This window comes from Cynocephalus volans, chromosome 11 (genome assembly GCF_027409185.1).
Source record: "Cynocephalus volans isolate mCynVol1 chromosome 11, mCynVol1.pri, whole genome shotgun sequence".
NCBI lineage: Eukaryota > Metazoa > Chordata > Mammalia > Dermoptera > Cynocephalidae > Cynocephalus > Cynocephalus volans.
This window is the reverse complement of record NC_084470.1, coordinates 100,493,877-100,521,319: the sequence shown is the minus strand read 5'-3', so window position 1 is coordinate 100,521,319 and position 27,443 is coordinate 100,493,877. Positions and strand designations below refer to the sequence as shown.

Here is a 27,443-nt window from a genome sequence, read left to right as displayed (position 1 = left end):
CTGTGTGCCAAGCACTACGAGGGGTCTTCAAAAAGTTCACAGAAAGATTTGTACCATCTTTTAATTCTATTTTCCACCATCTTTTTGAAATACCCTCATATTACGGGTACTCAGCATCCAGCTTCATGCCAGACTGGCCCCGTCTTCAAAGTTTTTATTCTAAGGAACACACCCTTCAAAACCCCAAAAGATATCTACCAGCATAAAAAAATAATTGTTAAGGCAATTTTGTTCTCCTATTACAGTTAGTTACTACTACAATGTCAATATTACTTGCTAGTATTTCCTCATTGCAGACAGAATTTGGGGTTTAACAGGCAATCCACAAAACAAGAAACACTTCTAGGCATATGGTCTTAAACCTAATTGCTTTGCAGATGGACTCAAGCTCTCTATAGAACTTTGGTGACAGAAACAGGCCCAGGTAGGTATGGCTACACTAGCAGGAAATTTAGATTACTAGTTCCCTACAAAGGGTGAGGTAGCACTCCCTCTAAAGTACCATTCTTCCAAACCTGGCTTAAGCCATGTGCATTAATCTAGCAAAAATAAAAAGAAGAGAAAGGAACTATTATTTTTTAACACTCACTATGCATAAGGCTCTATGCCAGACACTTTACATATACTGCCTCATTTTTTTTAAATATGAAAGTACTTCAAAAAGTTTGTGGAAAGATTTGTATTATCTTTTAATTCTATTTTTCCACGAACTTTCTGAAGTGCCCTCATATGTCTCAGTGGTTAAAAGTGTAGGCTTTAAGATCAGATAAACCTGGGTTTGACTCCTGACACTACCACTTGAGTTTAACTTCTTTGAAATTTAGTTTCCTCATATCTACAATGCCTAGCACATAGATCTACCTAAGATTAATTTACTGAGATCACTAAATGAGATGACACCCAGATTAAAAGGAAAAAATAAGAGCTAAATCCTAGGAGCCAAAGAATCTCCGTCAAGAGGAAAGAAGCCTGGACTAAAGAAAGAGCAATAAGAGAAGTGCTGGTTCAAATGGATTCCCAAGACCACACCATCCAACATTCCAGCATACTAATAACTGCTTCTTTTATATTTTTTTACAGGGAATTTACCCCTTGGAAAACTTGCTTGTATTTACATTACATAAAAATGGAGGGAAATGCTCTGTTTGAAACCTGATAGAGTTTGGATGTGTGGTCCCCACCAAAACTCATGGGGAAATCTGATCCCCAATGGGGCAGTGCTGAAAGCTGTTCGAGTCATGGGGGTGGATCCGTCATGCTCTCTCTGGGGGAGAAGGGGTAGTGACTAAGTCATTGCTCTGATAGTTCCTGTGAGAGCTGGTTGTTTAAAAGACCTTGGCACGCCCCCCCCCCTGCTTCCTCTCACCACGTGATCTGCTTGTACCTGCCAGCTGCTGCCATTTTCCACCATGAGTAGAAGCAGCCTGAGGCCTGTGCCAGATGCGGCTGTCCCAGAATCGTAAGCCAAATAAACCTCTGTTTTTTATAAATTACTCAGTCTCAGGTACTTCTGTTATAGGAACACCAACAGACTAATATAAAACCTATCACACAATCAATTCTATTAGGAATTATTTCAATGCAATTTAACAGAAACTTCTTGAACACTTCCTAGGTATGAGCTCCTCAATGACAGAGACAGCATCTTCTTTATCTATGATCCCCCAATATTCAGCCAATGACATAAACACTCAGTAAGTATTGCTGAAAAAAATGTTTATCTTCCATAATACAGGCTATTATTAATTCAAAAGCAAAGAATTCTAAAAGAAAACAGAATCTATTTCTTATTTCTTTTTTGCTTACAGCCTAAAAAAAATAATTCACATATCCCTATCTTGAAAATTGAACCAGCCTGGTTATTCATTTTGTATCCATACTGAATCTTATCACCTCCTTGCATTAAAGTTACAATGGTTCTATGATATTTTACTTACCTACAGTTTCTATACGCTTTTGAAGCCAAGGAATATGCATTCCTGTACCAGAGAGCACAGACGTTTCCACTTGCTCATCCTCTGTCACAGGCCTCGTCAATTCTTCACTGAGATCACTCATATCTTTACTAAACTAAGAATGTCAGTTACTTTCCGTACATCTTAATCCACAGGCTTCTGAGCTGTACAAAAAAAAAAGCCATCTTTTTATCTAATAAATATTCTATCAACAAAATTTACTGCACCTGGTAGCTCTTAAAGTTAAAAAATTTAATTATGTCAGCAACAGACAAAATCAATGATCCATTCAAAAATAAAGACAAGATATCGCCCCTCTAATTCAAAAAAAAAAAACAAAACTTCAAGTCTAAAGGAAAAAACAACAAAATGCATAGTAAGAAAACAATATAAGTACAATAAGAATAATAATAGTAGCTAATATTTACTGAGCCCTTACCACACATCAGGCGTATAAATAATCTAGTTTAATCCCCACAGCAATCCTGAGGGAGGTACTATTATTTTCTTCCATGTTCATGTTGAAAAAACTGACAGTTAGTGAAATTATGTAACCTGCCCAATATCGCAAAAAAGGTGAGGACAACATCGTAGGAAGCAGAACACCAAAGTACCTGGTATGACTAGAATCTGGGGGGCGGGGGTGGAGCAGGGGGCGGAAGGCAGGCAGAGGTGCCGGCGGGAAACGACACCTAGAAAAAAAGGCATGTGCCGGGCTGAGCTCAGACTTCACTCTCAAGATGCTCAGGTCCCCTCTCCCCCATTCCCCATAGCACATCGAGTATTAGTGCTGCTGACACTAGCCCCGAGAACTTCTCTCGTTTTCCCTCTTCCCTGCAATCCTCCAGCTCTACGCTAACACAGCACACCTTCAAACTGTGCCTGGATTAGTGCTTTAGCTTTCTAACTAGTGACCCGACCTCAAATTTTGCTTCTCCACACTGCAGCCAGAGCAAACCTTTTAAAACCAAGCTCTACAGTTAGGAGCATGAGTTTGAAATAACGCCCGAGTTTCAATGTGACCGACCCCGTACGGTACGTTGGAAAGTCGTTACACAAATCCTCCCTCCCCGAGTCCTCAAGGCCCCTCACCGGTGTTACGCAGCTCCACGCAGAGGCTCTCCACGCCCGCCCTCTCTCGTTCCCAGCACTGCAGGTCTCAGGACCTCAGGAGGAAGCTACAGGAAGAGCGCACAGCCCTTCCCGTTCCACTCTAGCCACAGGAACCACGGACTGCACGCCGAACCGACCCGCCTACAGCCGAAGCTGCTCAGTAAGACTGGACTCCGCCTCTCGACCCCGGAACCGCGCGAGGACCCCGCCAGAAGCGAGCCGCGCGCTGCGTGCGAGCACCCGCAACGCCCGCTGTGGGCGACCGGCCGCAACGCGGCGCCTCGACTCCGGAAGTGGCCTGGGGCCGTGACCCGGGATTGACGGTACGCGCGTCTTCTTTCCATCGGTTTGGCCCATTTCTGACGCGTTTGTGTGTCCCAGCCGGAAAATGGGAGACGTTCATTGCAAATGGAGATTGTGGCAAGAGGACGGCGGCTGGAAAAGAGGTGCCGTCAAAAGAGCAGAATGTCACTTTACCCGAGAAAGTCACCGTGCTCCAGGCGCGCCGCACGAGCGGAGGCGTGGCTGGTGGCTCTAACAAGACAGAGCGATGCATAGCCTTTCATTGTTTCCTTGAAAGTTCTTTTCTCTTTTATGACAATTTTAGCTTTGGGTTTAGGTGACTTGACTGTCTTCTCCACAGTTTGGGCAAGAATCTCTTTTTCCCTCTCAGCGGGGGTTGTTCTTTGGACCTGTCTGGGGTTAACTTTCTCGAGGGACATTGACAAAATATACGAAATAGGGGTGGAAAGTAAGATAGTTAAACCATGTGAAACGAGGGACAGTTGAGGGGTTCTAGGGACGATGACCCTGGAAAAGGGTCAGGGACCCATGGGAGCACAACATACTTTTCCAATATTTGGAGGATTGATCTGTGAAAGAAGGGTCAGACAATATTTCATAGCATCAGAGAACAGAACTTTTCACTTTATTTAGTGAAAGCTAAAGGGAGGCTGCTTTGAAGTCAATGCAAAAACGAATTTTGTTCATAACTAAAGCTACACAAATAATGGTATAGGTTTCCTCAGGAATCTCTGAGTTTCCCTTCTGAATTTAAACCGTTTGAGTAAAATCAGAGTATTACAGACGAGATTAAAGATCTAGTAAGAGTAGATTCCTCAAAATGATATGAATGCTTGATTCTTCATTGTCTTCATAAGCAATATGCAGTAGTTATGGGCTTGCAGAAAAAGTATCTTCTGTTGCTCTTTGTGTCATTATTTCTCGGTCTCATTCAAGCCTTTGCTCTAACTCTGCAGGCAAGGCTAGCCTAAGTGATGATGTCGTCCAGGAGCACAGACACACAAAATAAGATAGTTACTAGCTTCTAGTCTAGAAGCTTGGTCTGGCTACATATCTTCACTTGCATGAGGTATAAGTTCACCAAAACTAACCCATAACTGGTTTTATATGGCTAAAACAGAGATTAAAATGAAAATGGGAAAGAATTATCTCATTTTCTTTTTAAGTTCTCAAACAGCTCTGGGCAGCAGTAGATAAAAGAGGGAAAGTTAAGAACTAATTTTTTATGTGCCCTTCCTACCACTTCCCTTTCCCATGGTACAATTCTGGTAGAAAATGGGTTGGGGAGAAGAGAGTTTAAAAATCGACTATAGTTAATAATCTCCAGTAGCATGATCAAGATAAAAATATGGCATGACAAAAATGAAGACAAAACAAAGCATGCAAATGGCTTTCTAGACTCCAATCTGTAACAAAACGTATCCCAAGGAAGAGAAAGATGGTCTCACAATTGCTTTGTGCTAAAGAGCAGCTTAATACGGTGACGAATTACTTTTTTTTTTTTAAAGCTGCAAGTTGTCATTTAGGGAATATTATTCCCATGAACGCTTCCTGTACAACCTATTAAAGAACAAGCTTCACTCAACCAAACAATTTGAGAGACATCATAGATTATATTAGATCACTGCTAATAATTTAAATAAACAAGGAATGTGGCAAAATGAAAGCATAAAATAAAAAACATCTTATGTAATAACGTGGAGAGAAATGTCCAGCTATGAACTCTTTCAAATACATGGACTAGAATCCCACCTCAGGCTCCGACTTGAGGAAAGACTCTATCCTCAAAGGTGGCAGGCATTTCTTTTCTTTTTATTTATTTATTTATGTATTTATTGCCTGCACGGTACCTTGTGCCACTATGTAAAGAAGTCCAGGCTATCTTTCTCGGGAGAGAGGCCACATAAAGAAAGAGCCCCTGGAATATGAAAAACCACATGGAAAGAGAAGATATGGAGCCAACAGTCAGCAACTTCACTCCAGACATATGAAGAAGACCATCTCAGACCTTGTCGCCTAAATGAGGCACTTGCTGAATGCTGCTACATGCGTGAATCCAGTGGATGACACAAGGAGCAGAAGTGATCTGTTCTTGATGAGCCCTGCATGAATTCCTGACTCACAAAATTGTGAGCAATAAAATGGATATTTTAAGCCACTGAGTTTTAGAGTGATTTCTTTCACAGCAATCGGTAACTGAAACACTCACACTGATAACTTGCATCTTCCACTCTTTTGAATGACCAGTCTTGTTAGAGATTAGTAGTTTGTTTCTGCTGTGGTCACAAAAGTAACTCTGAAATTTCAATATTTAAAAATTTTTTGAGATTTATTGTCTTTTCCAGAACATAGCCTATCTTGATAAATGTTCCATGAAGCCTAGAAAACATATATTTTGCAGTTCTTTAACACTGTGTATATCAATGTCAGTGAGGTTAAGGTGGTTGATAGTTATGTTCAGATATTCTGTATCATTCTGATTTTCTGTATAGTGTTATCAGTTATTGAGATAGGAGTGTATGTGGATTCGATTCTTTTAGTTTTGTCAGCTTTTCTTTCACATAGTTTGAATTTATGTTATTGGACATGTAAACATTTATGGTTCTTATGTCTTCCTGATGAATTGATCATTTTGTCATTGTGAAATGTCTATCTTGGATAATACTTATCATGAAGTCAGATCGATCTTGTATTTATATAATTACTGGAGCCTTAACTTACTGTTTTCATGGCATAATATCTTTATCTTCCTACTTTGAACTTACCTGTATTTTTTTTTTTTTAAAGATTACCAGTAAGGGGATCTTAACCCTTGACTTGGTGTTGTCAGTACCAGGCTCAGCCAGTGAGCTAACCGGCCATCCCTCTATGGAATCCGAACCCGTGGCCTTGGTGTTATCAGCACCTCACTCTCCCGAGTGAGCCACGGGCCGCCCCAACTTACCTGTATTTTTTATGTGCTTGCCTTGTAGAGAACAGATAATTGGGGCTGTTATTTTAAATCTGATCTGTTTAATTGATATGTTTAATCCATTTATATTAATTATAACAATTGATATTGTTGAATTTAGGTCTATCATTTTGTTATTTGTTTTTAATTTGTCCCATTGGTTTTGTGTTCCTATGTTCTTCACTTCCTGCCCTTTTGGGGGATAACTAATGTTTTAGTATTTCAGTTCCCCTGTTGGTTTTTAGCTGTATCTCTTTGCACTATTGTTTTAGCAGTGTTTCTAGGAATTATGGTGTACATGCACAACTTATCACAGTGTACTTAGCGTTAAAATTGTGATTCTTCACATAAAATAGCCCTGCAGTAATACAGTTTCACTTCTCCATGTCCTTTGTGCTTTGTTGTCATGTAACATTTACATACATTATTATTTTGCTTTAGTCATATGCATTTCAAAGAAATTAGGAGATAAAAATATATATTGCCCTTTAGATTTTTCAACATTTTACTATATCCAGTGCTTTTCATTTCTTCCTGTTTGTGGTGGATTATCTTCAAAAATCTTTTCAAAAATTCTTCCTATTACTGTACATGCATGTTGCCTCTCATTAAAAAGTGGGTTTTATTTTTCCAACCCTGAATTTGGGCTGGTCTTTTCACTTGTTTTGATGAACAAAATATGGCAGAAGTGACGCCAGGCCAGTTTTAGGCCAGGGCCTTAAGAAGCTTTATTCTTTCCAATTTTATCCTCTAGGAATCCAGAGGATTCCTAAAGTTTAGGCTACATTAATGAATTATGAAAAACACTTGAGAGAGGTAAGCCTATCCCAACCATTTCAGTCACTACAGCCGAGCCACCTGACATGTGCATGAAGCTATTTTGAAAGTTCCAGCCTTGGCCAAGCTCCCAGCTAAATGCAACACATGAATGGCCCCAGCCAATAATACCCAGGGCACAAGAACCACTCAGTTAGGTTTAGTCAACCTATAGAATAGGAAGAAATAATAAATTATAAGTATTTTAACAACTACAGTTGTTACATAGTAAAGATAAGTAAAATAGATCTCAGTTTCCATCTCGTGTGTCTTTCATCCTGAAAGATTAATTTCATCCTTTATTAATTTCTTTGCTTATAGTAAAGGTCTGTTGGTGTTGAATTTTCTCTGTTTTCATTTATCTGAAAATGTCTATTTTGCCTTCAATTTTGCAGGATTTTTTTTTCAGGATAAAAAATGCATGACTGGCAGTGTTTGTCTTCCTATGGTTCTGTCTAAAGGGACAAAGGTTTTCGTGCAGTCAGGTTGTTTTATTATCCATTTAAATGTAATTCTTCATTTCTTTGTCAAAAATAGCAAATGTGTTTAGTACAATTATAAGAATTAATAAAAGCATGACTAGTGTAGTGCTTAATGATGACTTATAGCTTATACTTCTTTCATTTTTTTTTATAGTTTATACTTTCTAAAGACTTCAGATTCATCTGAAATGGCAATTAAATTCTCAGATATCCCAACAAAAATGTCAACCTCTGACTGCAAACAAACAAAAAATTTAAGTCTTTGAGATAGCCACCATCATTCTTTCTCTCTTCTGCAGAAGTTCCAAGAGAGGCCGACCAAAAATATTCTAAACCCTAAAACGCAATTTTTAGTTTTGCTTTAAAGTAAATATATACAAAATAATGTACAAATACGTACAAATGTACTGTTTCATCTGGTGTTAATTTTCAATCCCTACTTTGTAGAGCTGTGCTGTTTTTAAATGGGCATAGTCTGAACCTTGATGTGCTGTAAGTGTAAAATACAAATCAGATTTCAAAAATTTTAAATGAAATTAAGAATGTAAAATAGTTCACTAATTTTATATTAATTACAAGTTGAAATAATATTTTATATATATGTTAGATTAAATAAAATGCAGTATTGAAATTAAGTTCACCTGTTTTGTTTTACCTTTTTAAACCTGACTTCTAGAAAATTTAAATTACATGGGTATTTGGCATATTTCTTTCGGACAACATTGTTCTAGGGAATCAGTGAGAAATAAGGGAAGTAGCAATTCATGTTTAGATTCTCTGTTTAATCATTCTTTTCTGATGTCACCCATTGATCCTGTCATGTATTTCATATTATTTTACATCCCAACTGGATTTAGATAGAAATGAGCTTTCATACTAATTGCAGAGAACTCATTTTTTCTATATGAAATTGCTCAGTGTCCATGTTTGAGTACAGTCTTAATAATGATATATATGTTTCTGTTTCTAATTTTATACTGCTCATATCAATTAAAATGCTGGAGATTCAGAAGTTTTGATTTGTCTTGGTGTATGACCTGTAACAGGTAGGCTGTGATTGTATGTTATCCTCAAGAACAAATTTCTTCCTTCTCAACTCTTAGTGTGTCCTCCAGGAGGCGCTTTGGATCTCCCAAACACAGTCTGGGAGGCTATTACCCACTATGCTGTGTCAGTGAGAAGAGACCAATTTCCAGCATAGGTACTATCTAAAAATGTGTCCTTCGTGAATAAGTCATTGATTTACCGAGACTCTTGTTGGCACCGTCAACCATCTCTGTTGGCTGTAACAGCCTGGGATTTTGCTGTTTAATTATTCAAAGAACATAAATGGGCAGTCTTTTTTATATATTATTTCATTTGCTTCTTAAGAGAAACACTGTGAAATTTTAACCTTAGCCCCAATTCTATAAATGAGGAATCTAAGACTCAGAAAAGTTAATGGGTCTACGGCCGTACCACCCTGATTGCACCTAATCCTCTAAGAAAAGTTAGTAGATTGCCTGTAGTCATACTTTTCAATACTTTTGACTAATTCTCTGCCTTGACTGTTGTCCTGTTAAGGAAGTAATTCATATCTGAAGCATAAATGGACAAACCCGAACAGTGTACACTGTGGAAATTGAGTTGTACAGGCCATACCCTGGAATCGGTTCTTCATTTGTTTAAAAGCACCAAATATTTGACTTTTGTGAAAATAGAATCCAAGGTCAATTGGGCAAAACCAGAAACAGGAACTTCTATATACGCCTATTTATTCGTGGCAATTTGAAATGTTTGAGTTCCTTTCTTTGTGCAATAGACAGTGGGATAATATTTTTCAGGGCTAGACAAATAGTACATGCTGATGGAAGATCTACCTTGCGTTGTATGTGACTCATGCCCAGTAGAACATGCCCTTTGATATGACATTTTAATTGTGGGGAAGGATTTAACTATTGGCTAGGCCCAACACAATTTCGATTCTCCCTGGCTTTCAGAACAGGATATTTGCTTGCATTCCACTTCATTTATATGATCTCTTTACTTAAAGTTCAATAGCTTTCTACATGTTATTGTATCAAGTCTAAATTATGTGCTTGATTTTCAAGGGCTTTTATAATCTGACCCATCCTAGCCACCCACCATTCTAATAAAATCCTTTAACTCTGGTAAGAGTGTGTCTCCTCACTATCCTTTAAACACCTTACTTTATACTGTGTCTTTTCTTATGCCGTTTTCTTCACTTGCTCATTCCTCTCCTTTCAGAACACAAGTCCTATGTGTTCACCGAGGCCTAGTTCAGATCCCACCACCATCATTTACTTTCTACCTGCTTTTAAGTCTTCAGTGCTTAGGCTTTGTACCAAAACACATTTTATTACTCATAATGTGGCAGGACAGAGTTCTTTGTCCCCCACCCCAACCCCCCACCCTCATTTTTACTAAGAGAGGTAATGAGTTAGGAAGACATGTTTGTCTCTCTTTTAGGAGTTCCCACTCTGCAGAATATAATGAGGATCTAGGGTTATCCTCCACCCTCAAGGGTGGAGCCAAGACTGGGGCTCCGTGGACACAGGTGTAAAAGGTGGACCTGTCTCCTAGACACTGGCCACAAAGGATGACTCTATACAGAAAAAGCCAGGACTTTAGAATGAAAGAAGAAAGGAAGGAGACCTCAGGATACCCAGCAGGAAATACTTTGCAGGCTGAACTGACAATTTTTTTTTAAAAATGTGTGTTGTCATTTTTCTCACTCATACATTGTATCCAATCATAGTGTTTTTGTTTTTACTAAGACCTTTCTTTACTAGGATTTACCTGGTTTATAACTCTTCAGTTATATTTAAGAATAGCCAAACCTTGTCTCTCTCTATCACAGATTAGTTTTTTTCATATAAGTTGACAATTCTATTTAGTATAAATGATATTTAAGTATTTAAGTTGTACATTTTCACTACTTTTGACAAATGCATACACAACGGATACCATCACCCACAATCGAAAGAAGGAACATACCCATTGCCCCGAAATTTCTTTGTGCCCATCCTTTCCTTACCTTGCCCCCTCTGCCCCGTCACTAGGCAACCACTGATCTGTGTTCTATCATTACAGATTAGTTTGACTTTTCAATATTTTATATAAAAGAAATTATACGGTATGTATTATTCTTGTCTGGTTTAATTCACTTGGAATCTCCCTCTTGTTGCTAGTACCAATAGTTCCTTATAATTACTAAGTAGTTTTCGAAAATTTGTTATCTATTTACCTGCTGATGAGTTTTTTGACTATTACAAGTGAAGCCACTATGAACACTGGTGTACAAGTCCAAGTGTGAACATATACACTTTTATTTTTCTGTGGTAAATACCTATGAGTGGAAAGACCAGGTTTGCATCACAGATATAGTTTAATTTTTAAAGAAATTGCCAAACTGTTTTTCAGACAGTTTATAATTTCAAATGGTGATTGCACCATTGTTCTTTTTCAAAGACGTTTTGGCTATTCTGTGGGTTTTTTTTAATAAGGTTTCCTTATAAAATTATCTTGTAATTTCTACAAAAAAGCCTGCTGGTATTTTAATTGGAATTGCATTAAACTTATCAATCAATTTAGGATAAATGGACATCATTACACATTAAAGTCTTCAAATCTGTGAAGATGGTATATGTCTTCATTTATTTAACTCTAATTTTTAGCAGCAATAATTTTTACTCTTCAGTGTTCAGGTTTTTTTCACATATTTTGTCAGATTTATCCCTATGTATTTCATTTTATGATACTATTATAAACACTATTGGCCTTTTAATTTCAAATTTTACTTGTTCATTGCTAATGTATAGCAGCACAACTAATTTTTGAATGTTAATCTTATATCCTGCAACCTTGCTAAACTCACTTATTAATTCCAGTGGCCGTGTTTTATTTTTTGGGTTTTTTTTTTCTTTTTTTCTTTTTGATTCCTTAGTATATTGTACACCGTTAGTCATGTCGTCTGGAAAATTTACGTCTTCCTTTCCAATCTCTAGGATTTGTGTATTTTTCTTGCCTTATTTCACTGGCTGGAATCTCCAGTACATTGTTAAATAGAAATGGTAAGAGCAGACCTCCTTGACTTTTTCCTGATCTTTAAGAGAAAGCTTTCTGTCTTTTATCAATAACAGTGACACTAACTGTAGGTTGTTTTTGTAAAAGCCCTTTATTGATTTGAGAAAGTTTTCTTTTATTCTCAGTGTGTTGGGAGTTTTTATCAGGAATAAATATGGGACTTTGTCAAATGTTTTGTGGCATCTACTGAGATGATTATATGGATTTTATTCTTTAATCTGTTAATATGATGTTACATTGGTTGTTTTCAATTAAAAAAAAAACAACATTACATTCCTGTGATAAAACTTACTTGGTGGTGATGCATTATCTTCTTCATATAGTGATGGGTTCAGTTTCCAAAAATTTTGTTAACAGTTATTGCACATGTGTTCATGAAGCCTTTTGTAATGCCATTGTTATTACAAGGTCATTTTCCAGTTTGGGTATCTGTCCTCATGTAGTGCGTTTAGACATATTTATTCTCTTCAACTTTCTGAGAGAGTTTGGGTACAGTTGATATTATTTCTTTTATTATGTTCAGTGGAAATCCTCGTAGAAATGTCTGGGTCTGGAGTTTTCTTTGTTGGAAGGTTGTGGATTTTTTTTGTTTTTTTGTTTTTTTGTTTTTCTAGCCACCAATTAGTTTCTCTAATAAATATAGGGCTATTCAGATTTCTTATTTTAATTAATGAGCTTTGGTAGTCTGTGTCTTTCAAAGGCTTTCTCCATTTCATTTACGTTGTCTAATTTTCTGGCATAAAGTTGCTCATAGTCCTCCAGTAATATTCCTCTACGTCTACAGGATTTGTAGTGATGTTGTCTCTCATTTCTGCTATTGGTAATTTGGTATTTTCTCTCTTTTTTTTCCCCAATCAATCTGACTAGCGGTTTATACATTTTACTCATAGTCTTAAAGACTCGACTCTTGGTTTCATTGATTTTCTCTATTTTCTTTTTTTTTTATCAATTTTTAAAATCTTATCATTATTATTTCCTTTCTCCTCCTTACTTGGGTTTTAATTTGCTCTTCTTTTTCTACTTACTTAAGGTGGAAGCTGAGGTTATTGATTTGAGACCTTTCTGGTTTTCTAATGTAGGCGGTTAGGCATAAGTTTCCCTCTAAGCAGTATTTGAGTGGCATCCCACAGATTTGTATATGTTGTTTCCATTTTCAATTACTGTGAATACTTTCTTATTTCCCATTTGATTTCTTCTTGGACTCATGGGTTATTTAGAAGTTTGTTATTTAGTTTCTAAAACTTGGAGATATTGCAGATATACTTTTATTATTGATTTCTAATTTAATTCCATGTGGTCAAGGAACATATTTGCATGATTTGAATTTTTTAAAACATGTCGTTCTGTGGTCCATGGTATCATTATAAATATTCCACAAACACTGGAAAGAATGTGTATCCTGCTGTTGTTGGGTAGAGTATTCTATAAATACCAATTAGGTCACGTTAATTGATGGTGTTGTCTAAGTCTTCTAAATCCTTATTGACTTTTTGTGTACTTATATTGAAATCTCCAACAATAATTGTGAATATGTGTGATTGTTTCTTCAGTTCTATCAGTTTTTGCTTCATGTATTTTGAAGCTCTGTTATTAGGCATACAGACATTTAAAATTGTTATATCCTCTTGAGGAGTTGATGTCTTTTACATTATGAAGTGACTTTGATAATATTCTTTGCTCTGAAATCTACTTTGTGTGATATTAATACAAGTATGGCTATCCTTTTGATCAGTGTTAGCTAGGTTTATCTTTTTTTACATTTAGCCTATCTGCATCTTTGCATTTAAAGTGTATTTTCTTGTAGGCAGCATATAGTTAGGTCTTGCTTTTTTATTGAATCTGACAATCCTGCATTTTGATAGGACTGTTTAGACCATTTACTCTTAATATGATTATTGATATGATTCAGTTTAAATCTATGGTCTTGTTATTTGCTTTCTATTTATCTGTTCTTTGTTTCCCTTTCCCTGTTTTTCTGTCTTCTTTTCAAGTGAGTACCTGTAATCTCCTTTGTTGGCCTACTAGCTATTACTCTTTGTGGTTTTGTGTTGTTGTGTTGCTTTAGGGTTTATAATATACATATTAACTTACTACAGTATACCTTCAAGGGATATTTTATCACTTCAATTCCAGTTTGTCTTTACGATAGTATATTTTCATTTCTCCTCTCCTGCTTTTATACTTTTGTTGTCATACATTTTAGTGTACTAGTGTACATCTTATAAATCTCAGAATATATTATTATTTTGGCTTTAAGTTATTTAATTTGCTATTGAAGAGGTTTTTTTTTTTTTTTTTTTTTTTCTTTTTTTTTGTCTTTTTCGTGACCGGCTGGACCGCACTCAGCCAGTGAGCGCACTGGCCATTCTTATATAGGATCCGAACCAGCAGAGGGAGCGCTACTGCGCTCCCAGCGCCGCACTCTCCCGAGTGCGCCACGGGGTCGGCCCTGAAGAGGTTTTTTAAATAAAAAAATTCTTATATATTTTAAAGAGAAAAGTATTTTATGTTTGTACACTTATATATAAGATTGTGCTGGATATTTTCTATTCTTGAGCTTTGTTCTGAAATGCAGTTAATTAACTTGGAAACATTTTGATCTGTTTAAGACTTTCTTTTAAGCATTGTTAGGCAGGACCAGAATAGCCTGTAATCTTTGACTAATTGTTTCCCTTTACTGAATACTCTGCCTGATGCCCTGTTCATTACAGATCTTTCCACTCTGGCTGGTGGTATCACAAAGTGTTTTCCCCTCCAACGATTGTTCCCCCATTCTTCTCCAGTGGGATTCTGCAGAAGGCCCTCACCAGATGCATCCCCTGGACCTTGGACCTCCCAGCCTCCCAACATGTTAAGAAACAAATTTCATTTTCCTATGAACAACCCAGTTTTAGGTATTCTGTTATAAGCAACAGAAAACAGACTAATACAGACCTACTACTGTAAAGTACTATTGTTGTGAAGATTAAATGAATTGATACATATGAAGATCTTAGAATAACAACAGGGCACAAAGAACACACAATAAATGTTGACAGCTATTAGTAGCTCTCCCTACTCTCACATTAAGTCTTTGTTTTCACATCAGTTGGTTTCCACTAAGTGGTGGACTTCTTTAGACAAGGGCCAGACGACCTACTGTCTTCTGACTTCAGTCCTCTCCCACAGCACCCTAGCACTTGTCCAGTGTCTGCCATGAATGGTAGCATAAAGCAGAAGCTTAACACGTTTCCGCTGAATTAAATTACTTCTTCCCCTATGGATAAAGACATAGGAATCTCAGGATCTCAGCCAGAGGACCGTTGCCCACCCGTGTCCCCCCTCTCCTCCCAAGGTCTGAGCAGGCCACCGGCTTTCATCTACATCCTCACCTCCCATTCCCCTCATCTCCCCTTTCCTAACCAACCCCCGGGAGCCTGAAGGGGAGGGAGCCTAGAACCGGAGACTGACACAGGCTATGGGTGGGATTTGGTAGTTCATAAAAGGAGGTAACACAACTAGAAAGAATGGAGGAACGTGTGAGGGGGTGGGCTGGTTCGGATGGACCGGAAATCAGGAGCTGCAAGAAGGCGCCAGGAAGGGCCTGCCGGGAAGGCGCTGGGTATGGGGACCCGAGGGCGGCAGGGGGCTGAGCAACAACTGTAGCCACTTGGAGGGTGCTCTGCGCAGGGACAGGGGCCAAGGCCGGCGGCTGGCCGCGGGAGGAAACACAGATTCCCGGCAGCGCCGAGGGAGGGGTTCCGGAGGGAGGAGCAGCCCCAGAGCGCCGGCTGACGTGTCGGCCCGGCCGCTAAGCCCACGGCCCGCGCCGGCGCACGCCCGGCCGCTTCTCCCGTCACCGGTGACCACAACATGGCTGCGGCGCCGGCTGTGCTGCTTCTCTGGCTGTTGGCGCTCGTGCTGCCCCGGCGGGTGCCGGCACGGCCCCACGCGAGCGCGGGCCGGCGTTTCTCGGAGCACAAACTGCGCGGACGACGAGTGCAGCAGTGAGTGATGGCGGGTCCCCGTCGCGGCGCCTCCCGGGCTCCGCGGGGTCCAGAGCTCGGCAGCCCCGCCGGCCTGGGGGGTCGCGGGCCTGGCGGGCCGGGCTCGGGGGTGGGCGAGTCCCGGGAGCCAGCGTCTGTCCCCTCCGGCCCTGACCTTGGGGGACTGCGCCTCCCACTTGTTGCCAGCGTTTTATTTTTCCTCTGCTGACTGAGGCGAGGGGTTGGGGTGGCTCCCGGTTTTCCCAGGGACAGCTGACACTGTCCCCGCCACCCCCGATGCTCCCGGGCTTTGAGGGTGGATGGGGTTGCACGCCGCGCGCCCCGGCTCCCCACGCCGCAGCCGAGCGCCGCCGCGGGACCTCGCAGAGTGCAGTACCAGGCGGGTGCGCGGAGGGCTCGGCGGGCGCGCTCTCCGCCCGGCAGGTCGATGGTTGGGCTCCTCAGGAGAGGCGCACTGGGGCTGCCCCTTCGCCCTTCTGCTTCAGTGGACCGCCCTTTGAACAGGCATTGGATTTTAGATTGGGGAGGAGCCCGGAGTCCAGGCACGCAGTGTGTTCCGAGGTCTCCGCCCTGACTGTGCCTCAATCCTGTCATTTCTGTGCATGGAAGCCTCCTTGCAGACTGCTAGGCAGGGCAGCAGGAAGGCCGAAATCTTTCGCTCTTGAAAGAGGCCGAGAGGTGCGGTGGTCCCCTGGGACCGGAAGCCTCCTCTTCTGTGCGCAGGGAGCGGCATTGCTCCCTAGTCTCTGTTTGGAGGTGGGTGGTAGGGAGGGCACAGATCTTCAGACTCAGATGAAGAGTGTTATTACAATGATAATAAATACTAGGAAGCCAAAGCAGTCCCTTGTGTTGTTGGAACCTCTTCCTGTGTGTTTGCCAGCCGGACCAGAATCATTCATGTAAATAGCCTTGAAACTTACAATGCTGCACAAAGATGGTTCATAAATTGTAAGCAACACATATAGAAAATGTTATTTGTACAAAGGCCAAGAAGCCTACAGCTTAGCTATTTATATTAAAATTGGTGTTAACAAATTTCGTAATTCGAAGTGTTAGTATCAACACAGCACCATTTAAGAAAAGGAGATGATCTCTAATTTGTATTAAGTCATTCCTAGAGGTAACCCTATGGCTGATGTAAGTAAACACTGCAAAAGCCTAACAACTGCCACGATTTTTCCCTCCAGTTTTCTTGGAGCAAAACCAGGCTGTTATTCATTTGCCATTGGATATGGCAAAATGTTTGCTATTCCTTGCTTTCAAGCACTGCCCTACCTGGGTTCCTCAAAACAAATTACCCGGAGAATCACATCACTGGTGCTTCCTCCATACTGAGACACAGTTGTAGAAGGGCTCACAGTTGTAACATAACTTGGGAAATGGTGTTTGTCCAACAGATGTGATTGAATAGGCAACATCAGGAGCAAGGTCCTGGGACTGCGTTGTGTTGCGTAAGGTATTTAGTAAGTTGTCCTTGTGAGCTTTGCAAATAGCAGTTCCACCATGTACATTATGTTGTCATCTGAAAAATGATAAATCCTCGATGATTCATTCTAAGCTAGAGCAAGAAAAACATTGCCATTTCCAATTCTGAAAGAATTTCCAACATTAAATTGCTCATCACCATCAACCTGGCCTCTCACCCAATTATATCTGAATTAGGAAGCTGAAAATAATCATATTTTAGCTTCCTAAAACAAATAACCCCCTCCAAATCTATATGTTTGACCCTCGAATACGTATAAAGATACGTTTTTATGTGTTTTACTGCTAGTTTTTAGAAAAAGTGTTATTTCCATTTCATCCTTCTTTGTCTCTGCTGTTAAATGCATTTATTGTCCATTTCCTCTTACATCAGAAACTGTGTATTTGGTCAACAAAAAGAAAAGTACTGATTCTACCAGTTTCTAGATCGAGAGTGATTTAAGTCCTGCACTTTAAGCATGAAGGTAACTACCGATCTATTCTCATAGTTTTCTTTGGTCTCTGCCAAATGAGATGTCCACTTTTGACTTGTTTATAGAAAAATATAAATAAGGATATTTTCCCTTTGTTTTGAAATCCTCTTAATGTTGGATACAGTCAACTTTATTTACTTTTGGAAAGTATTGCCTTGAAATGTGATCCATAATAGGGTGTGATACCCTTTCCCGTTCATTTATCCAGATACTGTACAGAGAGAACAACTTGGCTGCAGATGAAACTGACAGTGTTTGCTGCTGCATAATAGCAGTTACAGCCACTTAAAGGTAGAGTTCCTTTTAGTGGTTAGTTCAAGTTAATTGACCCCTTGGGGGTTCCTGGGTACTGTGCCCAGTTCCCTATTAGCTCTGCATGTAGCCATGTTTAATTAAGCCAGCCAGCACCCACACTTGAATTTACCCAATTGTAAAAGTAAGCTTCTCATGATTATGAAACAGAAAAAAAGACTGAGGACTAGGAAGTTAGAGAGGGAGCAGGAGTCTCACTTGAGAACAGCCATGCATGGCGGTGGCCGCCGTCGCTTTTGTTTCTCAGCATTATCCATAGAGAAAAATAGGGAAGGTTTTCTTTTCCTCTGTCTGCTTGCAGGAGATGTCAAGATATATAGCAATAAAGTTCTAAGAATTTTAGTTACTTTGAGCTTATGAATTGAAAGTGATTCAGAGAGTACTAGAAAAACTTGTTTGTTTACAGTGGGATTCTTATATTTCCTGGTAAATCAATATGGACTGTGAAAGTTGAATCTGATATCTGGTTATTTTTTTCTCTCTTTGTATATAGTGTTAATTTACCGGGGTGAGGCTCTAGAAGATTTCACAGGCCCAGATTGTCGTTTTGTGAATTTTTAAAAAGGTGACCCTGTATATGTCTACTATAAACTGGCTGGGAGACCACGTGATGTTTGGGCTGGAAGTGTAAGTAAAAATTGACATACATTATCTGCTTACTTTTTACTTGCTCTTTTAGTACTCTAGATTTAAATGACTATGTTTTCTTGGGGTTTCTGATGGAGTTAACCTGCCCTAGACTGTGACAAAATGGCCTTGTTTCCCTAGCAGGCCTCAGGCCTGGCACAGTTAGGAACTCAGCAGAGGTTTCTGAAACAACTGAACCGATTCTGGCTGTTGCCCCTCAGCGTCAGGTTCTAGGATGCTCCATGCATATTAAAGGTTGAAATGGTGAAAATCTGAACATTCTTAACATCATTGCTTCAAAAAGAAAGGACTCCTGATTAGACTTAATCCCGTAAACTGTGTGCAACATAGTGTTTCAGGCATGCAAGTTTAAAGTTGATTTTCTGTGTATTTCTTTTTTCCATATTATTAATATTTGTGGGAAAGTGGCAGTCCTGGGAACAGTTACCTAATCATCTGCTATTATTAGTCTGTTAAAAAAGCAAAATGTGTGTTTACAAGTATCACTTTGTGCTTTCCTGTTTGTTTTTTTGAATGCAACTCCCAGGTCATCCTTTTCCGGCTTTTCAGACACTTGTGCCTGGAGGTTCCCCTAGGGGATCTTTGCCCAGCCAGTTTTATGGGTGCCCTCATTTCAGACATGGCAGTCAATGACTGCATTATGTTTTGATCTTTTTAATGAGGAGATTCACGAGGAGGGACCTGATTGAGAAGCTTAAGAGTTGTCCTTTCCTTTTTAAAAAGTATGATGCGTGGACCGTTTATTTACTTAACGTAGTAAGGATCATTTATGTCCTTAGCATTGTCCATTGTCCAGACTTAGAAAAATACCTAGTCCTAAATGTGAAAGTTTTCACTCTCGATGAAATGCCAGACAAACAAACAACAGAGAATAAGGCTTGGGAAATCCTCACAGGAAAAGTAGAATCATTATGTTGGCATTCCAGATTGCTAGGGAGGAATCTTGAAATGCTGACTGGTCAGGTACAACCCTCATGTTTAGACAGAATCCCAGTGGAAACAAAGAACCTATTCCGTTTCTTACAAGTCTACCAAATGAGATTTCTTGACAATCTTCACACTTGGAAATGTTTTTCCGTGTAGCTAGGGTGCATTTTTCCTGAGCAGTTAAGTTCTCTTTCCCTCCTGGTCTTTGAGCATAAATGAGTCGATAAATGAACTTGACTTATGTTTTCCTCCTGCCACAGTTTTGCTTGTGAATATATTCATCTCTAGAAATCCTACCAGTCTTTTGGTCCCAGCTCTCGTCCTGCCCCTTAGGGAACACTGTCTTCAGCACCCAGCCAGGAGGGTCTTGCTGTCTGATAACTGTTCAGCCGTGCTCCACACTGCTCACTTAGCCCTCGTTTTCCTGCTTTGCATCGCAGTTACTTTGTGTGCTGTCCTAGCCCACTTTAAAGTAGAAAACTAGGGCTGGCTGGTTTGCTCAGTTGGTTAGCACATAGCCTTGTAACACCAAGGTCAGGGGCTCGGATTCCCATGCTGGTCAGTGGCAAAAAGAAAAGAAAAGAAAAGAAAAAAAAAGTAAAAACTGTAATGGGAAGGCCCGTGTCTTGTCCACTTTCCTTTTAAGTATTTCCTCACAGGGCAGTGGCTCTTATTTTCATGCGTCCTGATAGTAGTTTATGTAGAATTTGTCCTCTTGAGGTAATATGCCATTTTTCCCCCCAACTCAAATCAACAGTACCTTGGCAGGGATGATACATGGAAGCAAAATGAGACATAAGATTACTTCCAGTCATAAGCGCCCATGGTTCTGCAACTTTTTTGTCAGATTTTAAGAAACAGGATACCACCCAACATAGAAATATAGAGTTGTACATGACATGTGGTCTCAATTGATAAAGATTGGGCAGAGATCAATGTTTTAATCCGGTTCGTGTTGTTATAACAGAATTACCTGAGACTGGGTAATTTATAAAGAAGAGATGTTTATTTGGCTTACGATTCTTGGACAGCTGCATCTGGTACAGGCCTCAGGCTGCTTCTACTCATGGTGGAAAGTGGCAGGGAGCCGGCGGGCACAAGCAGATCACATGGCAAGAGGAAGCAAGAGAGAGAGAGGTGCCAGGGTCTTTAAGCAACAAGCTCTGGGGGGAATTAACAGAGCGAGAACTCACTCATTAATCCCCCCTCCCCAGGGAGATCATTAATCGATTCATGAGGGATCCACCCCCATGACTCAATCAGTTTCCAACACTGCCACATTGGAGATCAAATTTTCACATGAGTTTTGGGGGGGGGGACAACACATCCAAACTCCATCAATCAATGTAATTCCTTTCTCCATATATCTCTTCCTTTCCCTTTTCCAGAGTCTCCCCTAAAAAAATTTTCCTCAAAAGGAAAAGGTGTATTTTCCCTCAGTCTTCCCTCTCACTTCATGATCCTTGTACTTAGGAAATTAAGAACTTTCTCTTCTTAGCTTTCAAAATGATTCTTGTTTCTGTTTCTTAGTTGTATTCTGCAGTCTTTTCGATATTTTAGAGTCCTAGACTTGATCTGCCAATAATGCAGCTTGTAATTGCCCCTTCTTATAGTCACAGCAGTATTTTACTGCTAATACTGGCTTTCAGATGGTTTCCAAATATAACAAGAGCACACCTGAATGGGGTTCTTTTAGGAAGTAGTGATAAGATGACCTCATTTTTTCTTTTTGTGCATTTGATTTGCCTATCAGTCTCCTTTAATGACTGGCGAGAGATCTACCTCTCCCTTTCAGACATCAGCTAATAAAACGTGTTTATCAAGAGGTCATACATTATATACTTTAGCTGTTAGTGCTGAAAATTAATGGGGTTATTTTCTGTAGAGGTTTAGTTTGCATAAAACTGATACTTGGTTGTGTAGATTTGTATGTATTACATTATAATTTTATTTTCTCCTAAAATACCTGTAAATGTAGTTTTTGAAAACAGCTAATATACTGTGTAATATCAATAAATATTTGCCTTTTGTGTAATGGTCATACATTTCAGAAATTTTATATTCCTTTACTTATAATTTTTCATGGCTGTTGTTTATTGTTTTGATAAAGACCTAAATACTGGTATATGAGTAATGCTGTGAAATGTGCAGCTACATTTTTGCTACAGGTTATTTGGAATTGCGTTTCTAACCAGCTTTGATTTGCATAGTTTTAATCATAAAAAGAATAATCTTCTCATATGCAGATCTTTTATCTACTAAAATCTAACTATATGTGCCTTATGTTTAGAATCAAGCTGAACATAAAAAGAAAACTTCAGTGGTTTTAGAAACATTGGTTTAACAGTATTCTGTACATAATTTTTATTAGAATAATAATCTCAGTGTAAATATATTAACTATCTATCCCTCTTGATTATATCTACCTACCTATCTATCTGTATTATTTCCTGTCATTACTAAGACGTCTCTCAGTTGCTCATTTATATTTCCTTTTACAGAATTTGATGAACACTTTTCCTCTTTGGCCATTCTTTGATATAGATTGGACGTATTTTTGGATATTTTCCAAAGGATTTAATCAAAGTAGTCCATGAATATACGAAAGAAGAGCTACGAGTTCCAACAGATGTAAGTTGTGGATTGCTTTTTGTCCTCACTTATGAATTTGGCTTATAAATTTATCAGTTACATTCAATTAACTGTTTTTGAAAGTCTTTGAATGTCTTTTGGTCAAGGAAAAAAACAAGCTAGCATGTGTGTATCAGATTTTAATTTGGAATCAGACTACCTCTTTAAAAAAAGTTTGAAAAGAATTTAAAGGAGACCTTATATCATAATCTGATGGTTATACAATATATTCAAACAGATGTTCTTGGACAAGGCTGTGTACTCTCATACAAGGTTTTTCTTTGCAGCTTTATATGTGAAAATTAAGAATTCAATATGTCTGTAGTTAGTTATTAAATTTAATAGATAAATAATTTCATTTTACAAGCAAAAGGGGAAGGTGTGCCAATTTGAAAAGTGCTGATTGAGCAGCTATTAGACATTTTAAGTATGTAGAAATCAGGTTAAATTAATCAAACGCTAAATTACCTACTGGGCCAGAAATGCAAACTTAGAAGAGTTTTCTTAATATCGAGTCTTTAATGATTTTAGGGATTATAGCTATGTTATAGATGTGGAAAAGGAACCTGAGAGTTTCAGGTGATGACTGGTCTCACATCTGGAAGGCACTGACTGCACATTCTGTAAAGTGTTCGTCTGTGGTGCACTGAGATAAAATCGTTTTGTGATTAAAAGGGTTTTGTGTTCTGGAATCCTCATTCCAGCTGATTATTTTCTGGAAGGGTTAAAAGTTATAATAATTGATGCCCACCTTCATTCAAAAATCTCTGAATGGCTCTTTGGAATTGCTGCACAGCATGCAAACTGCTGGGAGACGGCAATTCTTAGATGAGATTGGCAGAATGAAGTCACAGAGCTATTGCTATTCTTAAAATTTAATGATAATCCCAGGGGCCATAAAATCAGCCTTTCTGCCTGTTTGGCTTGCCCTCGATGAAGAGACTGCCTGGATATGAGTGTGAGACAGCAGCTCCCTGGGCACAGAGAACTCACCTCTTCTGGTTTTTGCTTTTCACTACACCTCCCATGGCATGCTTTCCTTAAAAGTATGAAAATGGCTCAGAAATGCCTGTGATGGAAAGTGGAAGTCACTCATCCCTACTACACCGGACGGGTCTTCCCAGGAAATTGTGAGAGTTTAGTTAGGAGAAGGAAATTATATATGTTGCTTTTTAAAAATTTTCCCTCACTTTATGGTTCCTATTATGCCAATTTGCTTACTAGTAGAGGAAAAGAAGAACATGGATTTACAGATAGTCCTGAAGCAGATCTTAATGACTGCCTCGGACCCCCGATTTCCAGTAAGGTATGTACTTTACTGAATCTTGTTTTCAAGCTGTCTTTATGGCAGTGATAAAGTGGACAGCCCCCTTGATGTCATTCTTTGTCCCTTTAAATTGTTACCTCCCATGCACCTGTATCTTAGTGAGGTATTTCTTACACTTATTTATCTTTCCCAATCCAAGGAAAATATAAGCCAAAAATCCATGTAGACTTAGAGCCTGACAGCAAGGTGATTCTTCCTGCTTCTAGCTGGGTGAGCAGAGAGGTACAGTGCAGAGGGCACAGTGGTAGAGAAGCTGGGTGGTCTTCTGGCTTCTCCTGGACAGATTACTCTGAGGTGAATTCCTGGAACATCAGGCATAGATATTGGGAGTTGAGGAACCCAATAAATGACACCCCACTTTTTCCCATCTGTGCTCAGAACCAGGAGTCAGGCAAATGGAGACCAAAATGCTGCCATTATTTATGGATAAAGTGTTTGGGAGAAAATGACTCAAGAAATAGAGGGCTTTCTACCATTGCATTCTAGAATAAAACAGACTTATCCAGCCACATACAAAACTAGCCAACGGGGTACCTCCCCAAGGGGATTGTCCCTACAAAATGGACAGCATGGAGGAACAGAATACATATGTTTTCCCTCTGGCAGGTCCAAAACACAGCACAGGGATGGGGCTGAGCAAACTCACCAGCCACATGAATCATTCCTTCCCTGGGGAAGAGAGAATGAAGGGAAGCCAGGAGTACTACTTGGGTGGGAAAGTGGGCTCCAGCCTCCTGTCCCCCCACTGCCTGAGAGTAGTCATCACCCAAGGTTGACACAGGAGTCCCTCTAGAGCCAAAATGAACTTGGGGTTGTCTCTGTCAGGAGCATGGTAAGAGTTTGCTCTTGTGCCACTTGGTTAGTGACACATCAATGTTTTTCTTTCCCTTACAGGAGACAGATTTTGTTTGTTTTGATGGCGGAAGAGACAATTTTGATAATTATAATGTAGATGAACTTTTAGGGTTTTGGGAATTATACAATTCTGCAACCGGAGATTCTGAGAAAGCTGTAGAAAAAACTTCTCTGCATGTGCATGTGGAAAAAACTCCTGAAGTATCTAAGGAAAATGAACCTGAACCTGAACCAGAAGAAGCCAACTCAGAGGAAAAGAAAAGTGTGTTTCTAGAAAACACTAATGATCTCAAGAAACCTTTTATAGCTCAGCTGAGACGAACCGTGCAAACAGTCAAATGGGTGATGCTAAGGGAGAGCAGTGTTTGTTTGAACCTCTTGAAGAAATGCTGCAGTATCAATTAAAAGTGCCACAAAGTGAAAAAAACAAAACCAGCAATAGTTCTCAGGTTTCCAGTGAACGGGAGAAGATTGATGCTTATAAACTTTTGCAAAAGGACATGACTCTGGACTTGAAAACCAAATTTGGCTCAACTGCTGATGCACTTGTATGTGACGATGAGACAAGCAGACTTGTTACTTCTTTAGAAGATAATTTTGATGAGGAATTGGATGCTGAGTATTACACATTTGAAACAGAAGAGGAGAATAAAGAAAACTTTGATGAGCTACCGTTACTAATCTTTACAGTGAAGTCTGGAGTTGAGAAATATTCAACAGATAAAGAGCAGAATTCAAATGGAGAGGATAAGGTTGAGATAACTCTGCCTCCTGCCATGAAAAATGGTGATAAAACTATACTAACCACTTGGGGGTATACTATCTTCTCTATTGTCACGGGAGGTGAAGAGAAAACAGGTGTGATGGATTTAGAGAGTCCTTCTTCAGAGGAAGAAAAGGAAGATGATGATTCATTCATCCCAGATAGCAAACAGGAGACACCAAGATCAGCCATAGATTATACTGACCCTGAAAATGTAGAAGACGGACTTTTGATTGTAGAAGTCCCTGAAAGAAATAATGGGAAAGACCCAGAAGTGGACACTGAACTTCACATTAGAGGCAAAAGGAGGGAAGTTCGAGAACCTGAGAGGGGCCTGGTACAAAGTGAAAGTGAATTAGACGGTGAGAGGCAGGAGGAGATGGGTGTGCACAGCTCTACTCCAGACAGTAACCTTGACTCTTTATTAGCTGCTGAAAAGGGTAAAGACATATTAAAATCCGCTTCTGGTGACAGAGAAAATGAACAGAAAGGAGCAGCTATTCATATCTGAGAAGGCCCACTCCACGGAGAAAAGCCTGGGGAGCAGATTTTGGAAGGTGGCTCAGAGAGTGGATCTGTACATAATGCTGCGGGGAATCAAACGAATGAAGAAAAGATTAAATGGGAATCCTTGGACATTGTGCCACTTTTGGGAGATAGTCCACATAATGCATCCAGAGACAGTGTGGCAGAAGTGAATGTTTTGGTAAGTGAACCAGAACCACACATGCCTTCAATGGAGCATCAACATGAGGAATTTAAAGAGGAAGTATTTCTTAAAATCAGCCTAGATTCTCCTCTCCAGATAAAATTGGTTTGCCGAGAGAACAGAAAGCAGAGGCTCCCTCTCCGGGAAGAAGTCTTTCCGAGCAACGAGGAAGAGCTGTGACCACTGCAGGCAGCGAGCGTGTGAGTGAGAAGACGAGGCCGCTGCGGCAGAGGACAGCGAGGACTCCTCCGGCACGCGGGAGGCAGACCAGACTGACAGTGCATGAAGGCCAGGTTTCCATGCGGAAAATCCAGAAGCAGCAGAGGATGACTATCGCCCTGAAGAGCTACTGGAAGATGAAAATGCTGTCATTGCAAAACAGTCTAGAGAGAAGAGCCCTGGGACTCAAGACAGGCAAGCAGACGTAAAGGTGCAAGTCGCCGAAAGCACAATTTTAGGAACCATGAATCCTGAGCTGGAAACTGAAGAGAACGAACAAGAAACCAGTACGATTTGGGTTACTAAAAGAAAAAGGTGAACCCGGGGCCAAAGGAGTAGATACAATAGACAGGGACCCAGGCGGTATGGTGGTGGAAAAAGAAGAGAGCCCTCTGGTAGATAAGAAAGCGCAGAAGTCGTCTGATGTTAGTGACTTCCCGGACAAGGAGAAAACTAGGACTCCAGAGCAAGGCAAAGCATTTCAGAATAGAGATGATCTGAAGAAAGACAACCCGAGGAACCCCTTGGGGTTGCACAGAAGCCTGGGGGAGAACTCTTACAAGAGGACCACGAGGATATAGAGAAATTCATGGACACAGAGTACCAGGGGTCTGTTTCTGAAGAACTTGAAGATGACCTGTCCCACTGGACTCCACATACACCTGCAGATGTTCACATACATCAGCACAGTGACCATAGGGAGGACTTGCGTATAATAAGCAGCTTCTTTAAAGAAGAGCGGTCTTTGCAGCGGTTCCAGAAGTCCTTCGATGTCCATGAGCTGGAAGCCATGCTACAAGAAATGTCATTAAAGCTGAAGTCAGCACAGCGGGAGAGTCTGCCCTACAATGTGGAAAAAGTCCTAGATAAAGTCTTCCGTGCTTCTGAGTCACAAATTTTGAATGTAGCAGAGAACATGCTCGATACACGTGTGTCCAAGAACAGTGATCTGGGAATGAAGGGAGATAATATATTTGAAGAGGCTGCGGTGCTAGATGACATTCAAGTCTTGATCTATTCTGTCAGGTACCAGCACTCTACAGTGGAGGAGACTGTCCCACTGATAATGGCACCACCCCTAGAGGAGGGCTGGGGCAGACCCATGGAAGGTAAAGTACCTGCCTGTGGCCTCGTAGAGCAAGGCTGGAGAAGAAGGTGGGGAAGGGGGTCGCTGAAGTGCCTCATACCTTATTTATAAAGCTCTGTTCACATGTCCAGGGTGCGTGAAGGACAGAGACCACACAAGGGACCACATGTTTCTTCCTGCCTTCTTTTGTTTAGGCTGGAGTATGGAGAAGAATTTCTTACTTTTCCTGGACAGTTGAGACTGATTAGCATTTCAAAATGAAACTTTATAGAAAGCTAAAGAGAAAGATATAAATAAGAAAATGATGTACAAGTTG

The 27,443-nt window shown here is 40.0% G+C and overlaps 1 pseudogene; it reads left to right on the top strand.

Annotated features, from left to right (window-relative positions):
* The first annotated feature begins 15,557 nt into the window (after nt 1-15,557).
* LOC134390159 (transport and Golgi organization protein 1 homolog) overlaps nt 15,558-27,443 on the top strand; it is a 37,101-nt pseudogene continuing 25,215 nt past the window's right edge.